The sequence below is a fragment of the Cryptomeria japonica genome, chromosome 5 (genome assembly GCF_030272615.1).
Source record: "Cryptomeria japonica chromosome 5, Sugi_1.0, whole genome shotgun sequence".
NCBI lineage: Eukaryota > Viridiplantae > Streptophyta > Pinopsida > Cupressales > Cupressaceae > Cryptomeria > Cryptomeria japonica.
Window position 1 is genome coordinate 58,612,285 of NC_081409.1, and position 14,795 is coordinate 58,627,079.

Sequence of the window (14,795 nt, forward strand, 5' to 3'; positions counted from 1 at the left end):
TGGATAGAGAGACTGAGTCCTGCTTCTTGCTATGCCAAGAGACCAACCGGTCACCAAGAAAGAATGCACCACCACGTGTGCTCTTTCTATCATCAATGCATCCTACCCAACCAGCATCAGTGTATGCTTTTAAGATAAAATCTCCCTGTTTAGGATACCACAAACCATAGCTGAGTGTTCCTTGTAGGTACCTAAAATTTTTGCTAACAACATTCATGTGTGATTGCTTTGGAGCAGCTCGGAATCTGGCCACCATGCACACTGTCTGAACTATATCTGGTCTTGAAGCGGTAAGATACAATAGACTGCCTATCATGGATCTATACAGAGTCTGATCCACGACCATTGATTCATCATTCTTGCTTAATTTGCTGCCAGTCACCATGGGGGTACTTATCGGTTTACAATCTTCCAGTTGGGTTTTCTTCAACATCTCCTTTGCATACTTGATTTGAGAGATAAAGATTCCTTTATCTTGCTATAATATCTGCAAACCAAGGAAGTAAGTCAATTCACCAAGCATTGATATCTCAAATTCTGATTGCATCTGATCAGCAAACTCTTTGCAGAGGGTATCCTTGTTGCCTCCAAAGATGATGTCATCTACATACACAACCACAATAATCATGTGATTCCCATCTTTCTTTATGTACAAATTGCTGTCAGCACTTTCCTTTTTGAATCCTTGCTCGTTCAGATACTGATCTAATCTTGAGTACCATGCTCTTGGAGCTTGCTTTAGACCATACAGAGTCTTCTTTAACTGACACACAAATGTCTCATCATCATGTAGTAGAAACCCTTCCGGTTGCTCCATGTATACTTCTTCCAAATTTCCATTTAGAAAAGAAAATTTTACATCCAATTGGTATACTTTATAGCCCTTGTAGGCAGAGTAAGCTAGAAACATTCTAATTGCTTCTAATCTAGCCACCGGTGCAAATGTTTCTTCAAAGTCAATCCCCTCTACTTGAGAGTAACCTTTGCATACTAGTCTAGCCTTGTGCCTTACAATCTTACCTTCTTCATTCATCTTGTTCCGGTAGACCCATTTTGTGCCAATGATATTCTTGTGATCCGGTCTAGGAACTAATTCCCAAGTCTCGTTCTTCTCAATCTGGTGCAATTCTTCTTCCATAGCGTCCATCCATTCTTGTCTCTTACTGGCCTCAATGAACGTTTTGGGTTCAACTTCAGTCATGAGGCATAGGTTGACTTGTTCATCATTCCGGGCAAGTCTTCTTCTAGTCTGTACACCATCACTCACATTTCCCAAAATTTGTTCTTCTGGGTGATTCAGTTGTACATACCGGTTGGGGATCTTCTTGGATGCTACCTTTGGTTCTGTATCCGATTGAACTTCATCATTTTCATCATCGAAGTCATCATACCGATTAACCTGTGGTTGACATCCTTTGTGCATATCTTCATCAACTTTTACATGCACACTCTCAACGATTCCTCTTAGTCTTTTATTGTAGCATTTATAGGCTTTGCTGTTAGATGAGTAACTGTTGATGTGTTTTTTGTACATGATCAAACACAAAATAAAATACCTAAAGGTACGTTATCCTCTCTTGAATAAAGCTCCCGAATGCTGAAGATATCACAAAAGGATCAATCGGAGAAGCTTCAAGGTTCTGTTATGTAGGTTCTCTACTCGTGGATAAGCTCTTTGTGGTATGATGTGATTTTGCTGGAATCACAAGGGGACTTACACTCGATGACCTAAACGTCTGATTTGCTAGAATCACAAGATTTCACTGGCCTAGATTTTGAAAAAAAAAAGAAAAAGGATGAGGGCGAGGAAAGGATCTAATTCTGACACTAAGAATGTAGGAGCAATGAATAACCTTTGGTGAAATTCTAACTAAGTCTTGTTTTGACATCCCAGGACCATCTCCACAAGGTTAGTGCGATCTTCGGAGGAAAGCTTTATGATGTTCAGATCATCGCTACAGGCATAGACACCATCCGGCTGATGCATATCAGTGAAGAAGCGACAATTGAAGTTAAGCTTAAGCTGAATGATTCTAGTTGACTACACAAGGCAAGTCTGCAATCAACAAACTGCTAGTAGTATGGATATACAAATTTCACCATCAATCAAACACATTTCTTCCACTCATCTAATAACATGAAATCAAATTTGAGAAGTATAGAGACCATGCAAATTATTGAATCGACCCATAGATTTCACCATTTCTTCAATGAAGTTTACAAGTCTTTTACAACAACATCTTGGCAACAATCCTTGCCTTTTCTTTCTATTCTACTCTAATTGCTATTCTATCAACTGACTATTCACTATTAGCTAACTATTCACCTTCTAACTACTGACTAACTATTAGCCTTTACAAATGAGGAGCCAGGGCTTATATAGCGCCCTCAATACAATTCAATGGCCCAGATCAATTTGAGATCAATGGCCAAGATTTTACAATGAAACCCTAATTAGGGTTTGCTACAACAAACTCAATTCTAGCCAATGAAATAATTACATTATTTGGACACGTGTCTTCTCTGAAATATTTGACCAATGGAGAACTGGGGTAGGTACATCGAAGTTCGTGTCATCTTTGATGATTTAGGTACATTGAATTTGGACACGTTGAGGTGGACCAACCCAATTGGAGGAATGATGACTGAGACGCCACCTTGTCTGACACTTGCAACTTGGTTGATGTTCAATTTGATGATGCTGAGAAGCTAACTTTAATTAACTCTTCTGAAACTATATGCTTCTTCAACGGACCCTTGCTTTAACCTCCTTTGTCTTTGATGTGCAAGATGGATGGTGTAGCTTTCCTTGGAATGCTGGACTGGAAGATGTCGTCCTTGATGATGTTGGACTGGAGAAGGTCGTCCTTGATGATGTTGGACTGGAGAAGGTCGTCCTTGATGATACCGGACTGGAGGAGGTCGCCCTTGATCTGGCCTGGTCTTCTTTCATCTGCAAGACAAACCATAAGATGATTAAGGACACATAATATATTTATTCTAACATAGCATTTTATACCTTAAATCATCAACAAGAAGACATCAAATTGAAGTTTGCTCAAGGTTCTCCCCTGGGACAGGCTCCACAAGAATTTCGCCCTAAACCCTCTTGAAGGGTCAGGAGCGAATTTTGTATTCTTGGCCAATTTAGACCTCTTTTCAACATTACCTCACAATTACCTCCTCGCCTAGGCCAAACAAGGTGAAAAATAGTAGTTTCAAAGGATTTCGCCCTAGACCCTTTGGAAGGGTCAGGAGCGAATTTTGCATCTTTGGACAAATTCCATCATGTCTCTACTCCAAAATGCCTTCCAAGGCAAGCATACGCTATACTTCTCCTCACCAAAGGCTGGGAATCCACAACTTGACCTTCCTCATGGGCAAACTAAGTGATTTTGGACCCTCTAGAAGGGTCAGGAGCGAAATTCCTTCGTTAGGCTTCATTTTACACTTCCTTCACCTCAATTCATCTTGCAAGGCTTAAATAACCTCCCTCCAGTCTTTACATGCCTTAGGAATCAAAATCTTGCCTCGACACAAAGGGGAAATAGTGATTTTGATGAATTTCGCTCTAGACCCTTTGGAAGGGTCAGGAACGAAATTCACTTTTTGCTTGCCCATTCACACCCAATTTGACTTTCTTCACTTCATTTCATCTGGATTCCCTCACATGGAATCCACTTCCCAACTTGGCAACATTGGTTTGATCTCCACAAGGCCTAAAAAGTCAAATTCGCTCAAAAAACTAGCCAGGGACAGGACCTATCTAGAATTTCACTCTGGACCCTTTGGAAGGGTCAGGAGCGAAATTCCAATTTTAGCTCAAAATTTGCATCTTTGGTGATCAAACATCTTTCCAAGGCGTTCCAAATAGCTTCTCTTACCCTAGTCTAGGCCTGACTTAGTACAAAATTTGGAGAAAAGGATGGTTTTAGTGTTTTTCGCTCTGGACCCTTCCAGAGCGAATTTCTTGTTTTGGGCTTATTTCCTCATTCTTTCAACTCCAATCCACCTCCAAGACCAAGGACACATCGCCTCACTCCTATCTAGGCCATAAAAACCAAAAACTTGACTTGATTTGCAAGGGAAAAAGGGTGATCCTAGGAATTTCGCTCAAAATTTGCATTCTTGGTAATCATTCCTAAGGACTTCTCTCATTTCAATTCACTCTAGTCTGCAATTGCCTTGGCATAAAATTGAGGAAAAAAGGTGGTTTAGTGAAATTTTGCCCTGGACCCTTTGGAAGGGTCAGGAGAGAATTTCCATTTCTAGGACAAAATGTCTACCTTTCATTGCTTTCAAACATTTTCAAAGGCAACAACACGTCCTTTCTTCCTCCCAACATGCCTTGCCTTGGATATCAAAATTTGGTCAAACTATGGAAGAAATGAGTTTTAGGTAGATTTTCGCTCTAGACCCTTTGGAAGGGTCAGGAGTGAAAATCTTAGTTTAGGCTTGATCACTCACTTTTCCAACTTCAAACCACCTCAAGAAGCAAAATTAGATCATTCTCCACCTAAGGAACAAGGATTGGATCCCAAACAAAGTCAAAAATTAGTCTTGTAAGGAATTTCGCTCTGGACCCTTTGGAAGGGTCAAGAGCGAAATTCACCTTTTTGGCTAAAATCCTTCAATTTTTTAATCCCACTCTTCCTTACAAGATACATTTCATCATTTTTCATCCAAGGAACAAGGATTGAAGCCTAAGCAAGGTCAAAAAACTAGGTTTACAAGGAATTTCGCTCTGGACCCTTTGGAAGGGTCAGGAGCGAAATTCCCTCTCTAGGCTTGAAATTTCATCTTTTGTTGCCTTCCATCATTCCTCAAGGCAAGAACATGTTTATCCTTCCTCCAACATGCCTTGGACACTAAGAACTTGGCCTAACAAGGAAGACAATGAGGTGCATGAAGATTTTCGCTCTGGACCCTTTGGAAGGGTTAGGAGTGAAAATCATGATTTGAGCTTGATTCTCCATTTCTCCAACTCCGAACCACCTCAAGAGGCAAAGACATGCTATCCGACTTGCATCCACGCCATAAAAAACCAAGGACTTGACCTCCTCCAATGGAAAAATAGGTGTTTTTTAGGAATTTCGCTTTGGACCCTTTAGAAGGGTCAGGAGCGATTTTCATCATTTGGCTCAATTCCTTCAAACTTGATAATTATTGACCATTCAAGGACATGCCTAAGGACACCTCTAATCTTGACCCACACTAGACTTGGCATAAATTTGAGGGAAAAGATAGGTTTTGCACAATTTCGCTCTGGACCCTTTAGAAGGGTCAGGAGCGATTTTTCTTTTCTAGCCCAAAATCATCATTCTTTCAATCCCAATCTTCTTTTCAAGGTAAAATTTCATCTCTTTTCGCCTAAGGAGCAAGGTTTTAAGCCCTAGCAAGGTTGAAAATATAGGTTTGGAGTGAATTTCGTCTTGGACCCTTTGGAAGGTTGAGGAGCGAAATTTCCTTTCTTGGCCAAAACCCTCATTCTCCAACGCTTTCAAACATCCCCAAGTATTTCAATATGCCCATTCTCTCTTTCAACATGCCTAGGACATCAAAATTGGGTCAAACAAGGAAGGAAATGCATCTTAGGTAGATTTTCGCTTTGGACCCTTTGGAAGGGTCAGGAGCGAAAATCTCATTCTAGGCTTGATATTTCATCTTTTATTGCTTTCCATCATTTCTCAAGGCAAGAATATGTCTATCCCTCCTCCATCATGCCTTGGACACTAAGAACTTGGCCTAACAAGGAAGAGAATGAGGTCCATGAAGATTTTCGCTTTGGACCCTTTGGAAGGGTCAGGAGCGAAAATCATGTTTTGAGATTGATTTTTTCATTTCTCCAACTCCAAACCACTTCAAGAAGGTAACTAAACATCATTCTCATGCAAGGAACAAATTCTTAAGCCTAAGCAAGGTCAAAAAGGTAGGCTTGTAAGGAATTTCGCTCTGGACCCTTTGGAAGGGTCAGGAGAGAAATTCACCTTCTTGGCTAGAATCCTTCATTTTTTCAAAGCTTTCAAACATTTCCAAAGTCCAAACATGTCCACTCTTCCCTTCAAGATGCCTTGCAAATCAAAATTTGGTCAAACTAGGGAGGAAATGAGCCTTAGGAGGTTTTTTGCTCTGGACCCTTTGGAAGGGTCAGGAGCGAAAATCACAATTTGGGCTTGATTGTTCATTTTTCAAACTTCAATTTTCTCCTGGAGGCAAATATAGATCATTTTTCATCAAAGGAGCAAGATTTCAAGCCCAAACAAGGTAGCAAATGAGGTTTGTAAGGAATTTCGCTCTGGACCCTTTGGAAGGGTCAAGAGCGAAATTTGACATTTTGGTCTCTCCGTCAAGATCATTGTATGGAATATAACATTTAAGTATAAGAAAGAAGAAAGATATTCTTATACTTTAAGTTATATTCCATATATATTGTCAGGATGTTTGAGAGTGGTTTCGGACCTCCAGGAGTTATATTGCAAAATCTAGTTTTTGGAGGATTCTTCAGTTTTCCAGACTTAGTCAAATTTCAAGATCAGGACATTCCAGACAGCCAAATTTCAGGGCATTTGAAGATCAGGATGACATTCCAGACTTCACCACTCACCAACTTGACCTAGCTTGAACCTTCAAGAATGATATTGACTCACCAAGCAAGACACAGTTAGCAACAAGATCAAAACCAGGCCCTAAGGAAGACTTTCAAAGAAACCCTAATTTTGGGGCCCCAAAGACTCAACCTAGCTCAAGAAGAGCCTGCTATCCAGCGATCCCCCTGACAATACTCATCACGCAAAGGCTAACAAACAAAACCCTAAAACCTAGAAAGCAAAACCCCACAGAGTGAAAAAAGTAGGGGTCCCCATTTGCAATGGGGTGATGTGTGAATACGTCACAACAGCAACCAAGGAAGATTCCTTCATCACTCCTAGAGTCAAAACTTCCTAAACCATCCATATCTTTCTTGATGAAGCACTTGCTACCAAATACTTTGAAGTATTTGGCTAATGGCTTCCAGTCATACCATAACTCATAAGGCATCATTTTGTTGTTTGTTCTTTATTGAACCCGGTTCAAAGTGTATGCAACAATATGAACAGTTTCTTTCCAATATGTGTCCGACAGACTGGCCTCATTTAACATGGTTCTGGCCATCTCCTTGACTGTCCTGTTCTTCCTTTCTACCACACCATTTTGCTGTGGTGTTCTAGGAGAAGAGTATTGCCTTCTAATTCCATGTTTTTCACAATAATCTTCAAATTCATTTGATGTGAACTCTCCACCCTTGTTTGATCTTAGGCATTTTAATTTGTACCCACTTTCCTTTTCCTCCATTTTCCGAAAGATCTTGAATCTTTCAAATGCTTGTGATTTATCTTGTAGAAGGTGACTCATGTCATTCTTGTGTAGTCATCAATGAAGAGCATAAAGTATCTTTCATCGGCAAGAGCTCTTGTTCAAGTTGGACCACGCAGATCTGTATGCACAATTTCAAGTGGTCTTGATGTGTTGTGCTCCTTTGTCCTGAAACTCACTTTTGTTTGCTTACCTTTTACACATTCATCACAGAATGTGTTTACCAGTTTGATGATGGGTGGAATATTCCTCACACATGCCTTTTTGCTTACTGCAACTAAATTTTCAAAATTTATGTGGCCTAATCTTCTGTGCCACAACCAACTTTCATCTACTTGTCCTAACATACATTGAGACTCATAGCATTCCTTCAGATTATAAACATTTCCATCGGTTCTCTTCCCTTCTGCCACAACTTTACCGGTACTGTCTTTCTTTATTTGGCAACCGGTTGAGTCAAAGGTGAATTTGTAACCTTTGTCACACATCTGACTCACACTCAACAGATTATGCTTGAGGCCTTCCATCAATGCTTAGAGTTCCTTTTCCCTTTATTTTGATGGAGGAATTGTCTCCAACCTTATTGATCCACCGTTCCAGTCTTCAAGTTTGATGAATTTCTTTTTGTCACCAGTCATATGGTTTGAACAACCACTATCTACCATCCATAGATTTTTCCTTTCAGCATGCAAGGCCGTCAGTACTAAGACACTTGATTCTGCCTGTTCCTTTTCTTTCTCAACCCAAACTGGTTTGCTTTCCTTCTTCTTGTCTGCTGCTATAGTGAGCTCACGTTCAGTTACCGGCTCTTGATCTGGATTTGCCTTCATTTGCTTGATCTTCTTGTTTCTGCATAACTTTGCTATGTGTCCAAACTCTTGACAGTTATAACATTTTACATTTTTATTAAAGTGAACGGCCTTAAAATTATTGTAGGGTGCAGGTTTATTCTTCCTACAATCAAAACTCTTATGACCATATCCATTGCACTGGTAGCAGACAACATTCATATCCTGGAGTGTATTAAATGGGTTTCTACTTTTGTAATTCATAGAAGGCTTATTGTTTAATCTACAGTCAGCTATTCTGTGTCCAAATTTATTACACCGGTAACAATAACCATGAAAGTTTGAAACATACCGGTTAAGCTGTCTTGGTCCTGAATGGAACTGCCTCATGGTGGGTCCTCCCTTCATGTTGTTAAATCTGGTGAATCCTTCACGGTCAATTCTAGCATTTCTCCTTGGGTCTGCATTTTGGTGCAAGAAGTGTGGCCTTAGGTTCATTTCTGCATTACCGGTTTGAGTGACGATTTCCAACAGCATCTGCATATGTCTTTTTGCCGGTATCCTTGCCTATAGTAAATGTTTTATTTCCTTCACCTTCAATTGAAGAGGTGAACATTATTTCTTTGTTGGATTTATCTTTGTGGGTTGAACTTTGACATTCTTCAAAACCTAAGCCACCGGTGTCTTTGGATTGCTTTTGTTTGCTCAACATCTTATCTAAGGCCTCAGTGCTGCCTTCATACTTGCTCCTTATTTTTATTTCTTCCTTGCTTTCTTCAAGCTCCTTTCTGACCTTTATTATTTCTGCTTCCAGCTCTTGATGCTCCTTTTCTTTCTTTGTCAGTTCAAGGGCTGTAGCTTCACAAATCCTCTTAGTTTCTTCCAGCTGCAGCTTCAAGTCAGATGACTCTTCTAGAGATTGTTTCAAAAGATCTTGTTCATCTACTGCAACAAGCTTGACCCTCTTGAGTTCTCTTCTTGTTTTACTCAACTCTTCAAGAGCACTGATAAGTTCGCTCTCCAAATCCAGTTCAGCCTCAATATCCTCTTCCTCCTCATGTTCATCAGCTGGTTTGTCAAGTGCCATGAAGAGATTGACTTTCCTCTTCTGATGCATTTTCATCATTTGTCGTGTCATCCTCAAAGGTATATAAGTTGTTCTGGTTCTGGTAGCCTCTCCTTCCCCGCCGGTAGTCATTCCTTTCATTATCTTTGTTGACAGATCTTCTGAACTCTCTTGACTCATCTCCACCAGTTTCTTTGTGAGGACAATTTGCAGCGAAGTGTCCTACCTTTCCACAGTTGAAGCACTTAAGCGATAGCTTTCCTTTGTACCGGTCGGATCCTCTTTTGAGCTTCCTGACAAAGTTTGCTACTTCTGCATCAGAATCTTCACTGGATTCTTTATGGGTAACAACTTCTTTGCCCTTTTTGGTGATGTTGAATGCTGCTTATTTCCTTGAGGTAGTATCACCGGTTATTCTCATCTCATAGGCTATCAGAGAGCCAAATAGCCCATCTATCGAAAAGGTTTTCAGATCCTTGGCTTCTTCTATGGCTGACACCTTAGTATCATATTTGGGAGTAAGAGATCTAAGTATCTTCTTGACAAGAATCTCATCTGCAATCTCTTCTCCAAGTCCTCTAATGGTATTCACAGTCTCATCGAATCTGTGAAGATAGTCTGAAATCTTTTCATCATCTTTCATTTTGATGCTTTCAAGTTGGCCTCTTAGTGTTTGCAGCTTGGCTTCTTTGACTTTTGCATCTCCCTCAAACAACCTCTGCAATTTGTCCTATGTCTGCTTTGCTGAAACACAGTGCATGACTTTGACAAATTCATTATCAGACAATCCACTCAAGATAGCATGTTTTGCCTTTGCGTTATTCTCATACTCCTTTTTTGCATCCGGATCAGTGGGAGGAGTATTAGGAACAACATACCCATTCTTGACGGACATCCACACATCAAACCCAAGAAATGAAATATAGGTCTCCATTCTTCTACTCCAGAAGGCATAGTTGGATCCATCAAACATGGGGGCTTTTGAGGAAGTAGACTCACTTCTTGCCATTGTGTTCAAAGTCCAGAATCAACCCAAGGTTTAACTATAACTGGGAACTTGGCTCTGATACCAATTGTTGAACACTGAGTACCATTGAGAGGGGGGTCAGTGGTTCCTGGCTTTATCACTTTTCTAAACTAATCTCAAAATATCAATTACTCACTTAACTTTTAAGCAGTCATACCGGTAATACAAGAAGGAGAACCAAAGAGATCATTCACACACAAGTGATTCACAACTCCAGATTTACGAGGAAAACCCAATATGGGAAAAACCTTGGTGAGAAAAGCTGCTGGAGTCTACTGCTCCAATCCAGCCTCACAGGTAAAACATTGACTTACACAGATTTAGGGCACCAACCCAAGGAGCACCAACCCCTGCACCAAGCTTCAACTTGGCGATGTATATGAAATAATATTTGAATACAATTAAGGCTTCTTGTTGCAAATGAATTCTGCAACTCTTTGATCAAATGACACTCTGTCGATTGACAGTCTTTTCTCCTCCACTAAAACTCACACTGCCGGTTGTGGAATTATTGTCTCTATTTCTCAACCTTTGTTATCTTTCTCTCCCTCTCACACACAAGATCACACTAGGATGTTGCCTGCTCTGCCGCACCTTACTGGGTAGGCTCAACTGCAAGACTATAGAATTGCCAGTAGAATCCTCTCACCGGTATGCTTGCTCATGCACACTGCAACTTTCCTAGAATTCTTTCTAAGGCTCACAATTATTTTCTTTGCTTACTCTCTCTACTCTTTTCCTCTTTCGCAGCATCAGTCTCTTTTGTTTTGAGCTCTCATTTCTTATATGGTGATTTCCTGCCAGAACGTAATTGAAAAACTTGAGCGGTTAGGGTTTCCTCTTTTCGACACAATCTTCATGAGATCCAATCCTACCTATCTCGGATCGATCCCCTGTCCTAGAAGGATGCACCTGCACACGGTTTCCATTATCCAATGCACATTTTCTGGAAATGGCAATCTCGAATCAAATCTTCTGTCACGAAATCAATCAACACATAAAGCGCTTCAAAAGTTTTCTTTTCGAGGACTTCTTGAATTGGATTTCCCTTGCATAGATTCAGGTGCCAACTACTCTCTGATCTTCCTCTGTCATTCCTTCTTCCTCAAGTCGCAATCAATCAGATACAATCCCGTGATTTGTGGCTCCTCCATTAATGGCGATTATCTGTTTCATCAACCCTGTCGATGAGGCTTCACCAACCATAACACGTTTGCCACCTCTGCTTCATATGACGCCACAATGATCAAGGCATGGCCCACCCACACATACTGGTACAACTTCTTTGCCAATAGAGCTTTCTTCTTTTGTAAACCGGTAGAGCACCCTATACCGGTAGCACATCTTCAACTCCGGTGGTGTGAGACAACTTTAGCATTCATCATAAACAGGTAACCATCCTTCAGACCGGTTGACATCAATGACAACTTAGTGCCAAGTTGCCAACAGTGAAACACACTATATATTTGATACCAGGAACTCCATTACCTAATGAACTAGTCTACCGTAGATCAGTATTAGAAAATAATGAAATTAAAAGGCAAATACAAGAATTGATTGAGAAGGGACATATTCGTCCAAGTGCATCACCCTGTGGCAGTCCAATTGTTTTGGCAAAGAAAAAGGATGGAACTTGGAGACTTTGTATTGACTATAGGGCCTTGAACAAAATTTCATTCAAAAATAGGTATCCACTTCCTTGGATAGATGACCTCTTGGACCAGCTTAGAGGGGCCTGATTCTTCACAAAAAATGATTTGAAATTGACTCAGTTGATGTGTGGAAGACAACTTTCAAATCTAAAGAGGGATTGTTTCAATGGCTAGTGATGCCTTTCAGTCTAACAAATGCCTCAACGACATTCATGAGAATGATGAACGATATACTCAGACCATTCACTGATTCCTTCATGGTGGTATATCTGGATGACATACTCATCTTCAACAAAACTTGGGAGGAACATTTGCAACATGTGGAAAAATTCTCTCAACTTTACAAGATCATGGGCTTTATGCAAACAAAGAAAAGTGCTCGTTTGATATGCAGAGTATCAGATACTTAGGATATGTTATTAACAGTGAGGGTGTTCATGTTGATCCGGAGGAGATACAAGTCATTAAGGATTGGCCATCTCCTAGAAATCTCACAGAGTTGCGAGGTTTCCTCGGGTTGGCAAAATTTTATCGCAAATTTGTGTTGGGGTTTTCCCATTTGTCTTGGCCTCTAAATCAGTCATTACGGGGGGAACACAAGCAAAGTTTAAATGGACAGGTGCTCAACAAGAAGCATTCAAGGAGTTAAAATGATGGTTATGTTCTGCACCAATTTTATCTCTTCCTGACCTGCAATAGTCTTTTGAAATACAAATTGATGCATCAAAATGTGCCCTAGGAGCAGTCCTCATGCAACATGGTCACCTAGTTGTATATCATAGTCAGACTTTTTCTAATACAGTGTGTTGGTATGCCACTTATGACAAGGAACTGTATGCTATTGTTCAAGCCTGTAAGCAGTGGAAACATTATATTTTGGGTAAGGAGATTGTCATCCACACAGAGCACAAACCTCTTCAATTTTTGCAAACACAAGGGAAGTTGCAGAATGATCGACATCAACGATGGTCAGCCTATCTTCAACAATTTCATCTCAATATTCGCCACAAGAAGGGAAGCACTAACAAAGTAGCAGACTGTTTGAGAAGGCCTCCAATTGTAGCTATAAGTATGGTATTGGACTCATGTCGTCATCAAACTGAAGTCTGGGCTTGCTTGTATGAGAATGATGTTGAATTTGCAGATGTTTATAATCAATTGGTGAAGGGACATCAAGTGAATGACTTCTATTTGCAGGATGGAATGCTTTGTCACCTTGGCCAAATCTATGTGCCCAATGCAGAATGCAAAAGATGATATGGGAAGCTCACTATAGTAAGGTTGTTGGCCATTTTGGCATAGGTAAGACTACTGCTATACTTAAGAGGTATTTTTATTGGCCAAAGTTGAGAAATGGTGTCATTTCATATATTCAAGCTTGTACCACATGTGCTATTGCTAAGCCTGCCAATCATAAACTTGGACTATACTCACCTCCTCCTGTTCCTTAAAAACCTTGGCATTCGGTTTCTATGGACTTTATGTCTGGTCTTCCTACCTCCAAAAGAGGCCACGATTGTGTGTATGTTGTGGTAGATAGGTTCTCAAAAATGGCAGTAATAGTGGCTTGTAAAAAAACAATTTCTGCAGAGGACACTGCAAAGCTTTTCATTGAACACATTTGGGTTCATTTTGGTCTGCCGAATACCATTATCTCAAATAGGGACAACAGGTTTCTTAGTAAGCTCTAGTCTACATTATGGGAAAAGATGGACACAAAATTAACAAAGTCTATTGCTTTCCATCCTCAAACAAATGGCCAAATAGAGGTAGTGAATCGGATGATCATTCACATGGGATGAAAGTCTTCCATATGTTCAACATAGCTACAACAAGGCAATTCACAGTTCGATTGGTCACAACCCATTTAAGGTTTGTCTTGGTTATCAGCCACTTGCACCCATGGATATTGCCATACCACTTATTCAACCCGATCTGGTTCCACGTGTTGGTAAGGAGGAAGATAAGGCAACCTAGTTCATTGATAGAATTCATCATGTGCAACAAGAAGTTCATGAAATATTGGAGCATACCAATAAGAAATATAAGGAGAGACATGATGAGCATCATACTCCTCATAATTTTCAAGTCGGGGACAAGGTGTGGTTGCATATCCAGAAGGAACGATTGCAAGGTCCCAATAGGAAGCTTCATCCTCTACGTTATGGGCCATACACAATCATCAAGCAAGTTGGTGATAATGCTTTTGAGCTTAATTTACCCCCATTTCTGGGTCTTCATCCAGTCTTCAATGTGGAACTCTTGAAGCCATATTTTCCTCCACTATTAGATGTTGCAGATGTGGCAGAAATAATTTCCACTACAGAATTGAATCCAGATGCAGCTTCTCCATTCCAATGTGATCAGATTGTGGACACCATGGTGAAAACACTCAAGCAGCAGCAAATCTATTTGTACAAAGTGGTTCGAGTAGGGCGGATTGCTGAACAAGGAAAGTGGTTTACCAGGGAGCAGCTTCAGCTACGTTTTCCTCATCTCATTCAGAGTGTTGATGCAATGGGGCCCATTGCTTTTCAAGGGGGAAGTAATGATCAAAAGCAATTTAAAACAAAATAATATTTTCATATTTTTTCTAGTTTTTCTATATGTTAGTAATTGGCGGTTTTGAAGGCCTTCAGGGCATTTTGAGCCCTTGAAACTTTGGCCTGTCCTTTAAGACGTTGTCGTAGGCACGTTCTTTCAGGACTTCGCCTTAAGCTTCTGGAGACCTTTCCAACGAGTTAAACGACTCGTAGTTTCGAGTCCTGAGTAGAAAGTTATGCCTAGTTAAAGTTAGGACCAAATTTCATATAGTTTTTTGAAATTTTCGTAGTTTTAGATTTTATTATGTAAATAAACAGATGTGACTGTTGGGTTTCAATTCTCAAGGGGTTTTGGTGACCCTTGGA

The 14,795-nt window shown here is 40.3% G+C and overlaps 1 protein-coding gene across 3 annotated transcripts in view; it reads left to right on the forward strand.

Annotated features, from left to right (window-relative positions):
* LOC131032727 (truncated transcription factor CAULIFLOWER D) overlaps nt 1-14,795 on the forward strand; it is a 172,861-nt gene that overhangs the window by 113,272 nt on the left and 44,794 nt on the right. The window lies entirely within an intron of this gene.